Raw genomic sequence first — 4,197 nt, 5'->3', positions numbered from 1 at the left:
GGAAATGGGAAAGAAAGAAGCAACACTGCTGACTGTTAATTAACAGACTGAATGCTCAAATACTACAATGTCAGGAGGACTATGTAGTCATTTCTACTTTCAGTGCTAAACCCCTCTTTATATAGTTTCTTATGCGTCCCAGTTTTCTGAGTTCATCTCTGGCCTCTGTGTCACTGACAACGAGATGAGTGTTCACATCAGAACACAGGAATGGCGCCCGAAGCCACATTAGCTCAACGGGGACAATGCCATCATCACGTCAGCCTAAATCTAAATCACTAAGGGACATTATCCTGGCCATCTTTAAGTAAACACAACCTCATGATTCCTTATGTGAAAAAAGACACAAAGCAAACTCATTCTCCTGCCCACGAAGAGGCAAAGAGCAACACCCAGACGCCTGGTCTCACACTAGGATTTAAGTATAAGCTTTGCTGAGTGAGTTGAGGATTTTGTGCTCATGAAGAAAGGCTTTTCGAGCTTGAGCAAATTTCACGGTCTTCCTCTCTGGCTTGGGCAGTCTAGCTGTGAGAAAGTTACTCATTAAATCACTCATTTGTTTTAGGGGAATGAGGTTGAGAAAAAAAACATAAGGCACACCAGATCAGTTGCTGTGGGTTACAATCACCTTTGTACAAATGAATCAAGTTGAGCTGTCAGTGAATATAACACAAACTTGACAACAAGTCTGATAAAGAACAATGAAATATTTATACTAAGAGAGTATTCTTCTTTTTTTCTGAATATATATTTTAAGTTTTATTTTTGGCATATTTTTTGGAACAGGACTTAAAGGGATAGTTCACCCAAAAATTCTGTAAGACAAATTATGAAATTAATATATTTTTGATGAACTCCGAGAGCTTTCTGACCCTGCATAGACATCAACACAACTGACACGTTCAAGGCCCAGAAAGGAAGTAAGGACATCGTTAAAATAGTCCATGCGACATCAGTGGTTCAACTGTAATTTTATAAAGCTACGAGAGTACTTTTTGTGGGTGAGGAAAACAAAAATAACGACTTTATTCAACAATTTCTTCTCTTCTTCCTGGATGCGCTGCAGCTTGTTTCACATGCATCGTGGTACTTTTGTGAACACGTGTCAAAGAATTACCCAGAAGGGAAGAAATTGTTGAATAAAGTCGTTATTTTTGTTTTCTTTCCGTAATGAAAAATAAATATACTTCATGCTAAGTATACCACAAATACATTTTTATATGCATGTACTTAACAAAATGTTCTGCAATTGTACTTTTAGTATACTAAACTGCTATACTTAAAGTCTGCTAAATTGGAACAACTAATTTTGTACTTAATGCACTTTAGTTGTGCAGAAGTAGAGCTGAAGTACAATTAAAGATATACTTAATATATTTTATTGTGCTAAAGTGCACCTATTGCAAGTATACTTCAGGTACACTGTAAATATTTTGCATTTAAAGTCTGAAATTATTCAAAGCCCATACAATCCTCATCAAAAGTGACATTAAAATACATTTTAGACTTAATATTAAGAAAAATGCATTGTGCACAAGTAACATGCCAAGTAAAGTTTAATTATCATTTTTATATCAGTAAGTCTCAAGTTAACTGTCAGTAAATACGTTAATAGATTTTAACTATACTTAGTATGAAATAAATGTATTTTAAATATAGCCTATTGCTTTTTTTACTAGGGTTGCATGCAAAAAGTATTCTCGTAGATTCATAAAATTACCACTGATGACACATGGACTATTTTAACGATGTCCTTACTACTTTTCTGGGCCTTGGATGTGGTAGTTCCATTGCTTTCTATGCAGGGTCAGAAGGCTTTCGGATTTCATCCAAAATATCTTAATTTGTATTCCGAATCTGAATGAAGGGTTTACAGGTTTGGAACAGCATCACATTAACAGGAAGTAAAGTAGAAGCAAAAGAAGGTTGGGATTGAGAAAGGACCCCAAAACAGGACTCAAACTCTAGTCAGATTATGAACTACATGGCAGAATGCTATCGGCTCTGTCCTTGATGAATTTTCTGTGGAAACAAAGAAAATCTTGTTTCATGAGTCTTCATTAGTTTTACATTCAAATCACTCCATTCGTGGAGTAAAGACATCTAACTTCAACTGGTTTTTGTCTCTTGTTTGCTTAAAAAAAAGAGTCTGATCTACACTATCTCCTCTGTTACACAAGACCATCTGACTAAAAGTGTCCAGTCCTCACTGTCATGCTGAGTAGCTCACTTTACAGGTTGTTGACCAAGGCGGATTGCCTCATGGTGTGAGGCAGAAGAAATGATGCCAGCAGCTCCGAGCAATAATCTGGACCTTGGAAGTGGGAATGAAGCACATCATTCTTGTAAAACAAGCTATGCAATGGCAAAAATATCAGATCTAGTGAATTAACCATCCTTGAAATCAAGATCTCACAAGCACTAGCTCTCTTGTAGGCAAGCCTTGCACTGTTTACCTTATACTTGTGTGTCCTTTCTTTCACTTAGATCACTGGATAAAGTTACCATAACTTTTACCTCAGAAACAAAGTAAACAAATACAAAAACAAGATCTACTTCAATACCATATAGCAAGTCTGATGGGGAAAAGTATGATACTTCAGACTAATCCAAGCTAATTGTGTCAACTGATAATCTGCAGTAGAACCTGGAGATTCAAATTCAGATTCTGGTATGACTAAAATCCCCAGCTAGTGGGATTGGGAAATAACCCACAGTGGTTACAGAACTCTTTGAACAAGGAGGGGAAATCAGTGTTACTCCACACTGTTACTTGTTAAACTGTTGTATAAAAGTAATATTTCACACTCACTGTCTGAATATTAGCACAGGTTATCATTCAGATCAACAGCACTCTTGCTAGTGTGATATTCCTTAAAAGGTTGTAGTGTGTACTTATAAGTGCTTCCTATACTGTAGTGTTTTGCTTTTATTCAACCTTCCTGGACACTTCTGCTTTTTCTGGTTTAAAATATATTAAACATATGAAATATATTTCTGTACAAGAATTGTATTATTTAATAAGCGAATATTTAGGAACTACACAGACGCTTTGTAACGTTTAAAGATATCTGAAATTCGAGTGTTAGTATAAATACTATTTGTTACGTTGGTAATGTATTGTGTAAAAACTGTGTTATATTAATTAACTAGTCATATAAGGGCTTTTAACAACGAGACAAGAAAGGCTATTTTGAAAGGACATTTACGGTTTTATATTCACATTTTGAGTAAATACGAGTAACCACCAATAAAAAAAGTAATGCTTGAAATTATGAATCAGTTTTCAAATGTGGATTTGTACCTCAAACAATGTCTCTTTACAAAATAAAACTTTTCAAACGTCGTAATGCTTTTAGCAGACTGTGTGTTTGGTTACCGTAGCATTTATACTTCCACACGTTGTAATTCCACTTAATATAGTGTGACACTTTCCCAAACTCCCTTAAAAATCACCACTCACCAGGCACAACAGACAGGTAACATTCGTTCATGGTTATCGAGATTGCAAACAGCAGCATATTTGAAATATTTTAAACTCGTTGGCCTCACACAGCACCGCGGTTGTCATTATGATAATACGTAGATCTCTTGCGCTCTCTTTTGGTCATCGATGAAAAAAATAAATAAATAATAATAATTTATATATATATATATATATATATATATATATATATATATATATATATATATATATATGTATTAAATAAATAAAAAAAAATATATGCTATTAATTAAAAATATATTTTAGTGCATCATTTTTTCTTGAATGGCTAGCTCCCTGTCATCACCTTCATGTTAATGTAAATCTGTTTCTCTATTTTATGAAGCACATTTTGTGGAGACTATTAATCCCCATTTAATTGTATGAGGAAAAGGATGCTATGAAAGTGAAAGGTGACTGAGATATCTCAGGTCGACCGTCAGTCATCAACATTTCCTTTAGAAAATCATATAGATTAAGGGTTTAAATTTTGGACAAAATATCCCTTTAACACTATCAATCTCCAGCCTTTTCTCTACTAACAGAAATCTCAATCCTTCATACAGGGCTCTTTTTTTTTGTGATTTTTAATTGTCCAATCAAGAAACTGAACTGATATTTAAAATGATTAAGACTGATCTCATAAAATGTACATGACAGAACATATTATATTTTGAAAATGTGTCACTTCCGATAAAAGCAACTGTCAAATG

The sequence above is a fragment of the Barbus barbus genome (genome assembly GCF_936440315.1).
Source record: "Barbus barbus genome assembly, chromosome: 32".
NCBI classification, from domain to species: domain Eukaryota; kingdom Metazoa; phylum Chordata; class Actinopteri; order Cypriniformes; family Cyprinidae; genus Barbus; species Barbus barbus.
The sequence above is the reverse complement of the archived record's forward strand: the minus strand, read 5'-3'. Positions refer to the sequence as shown.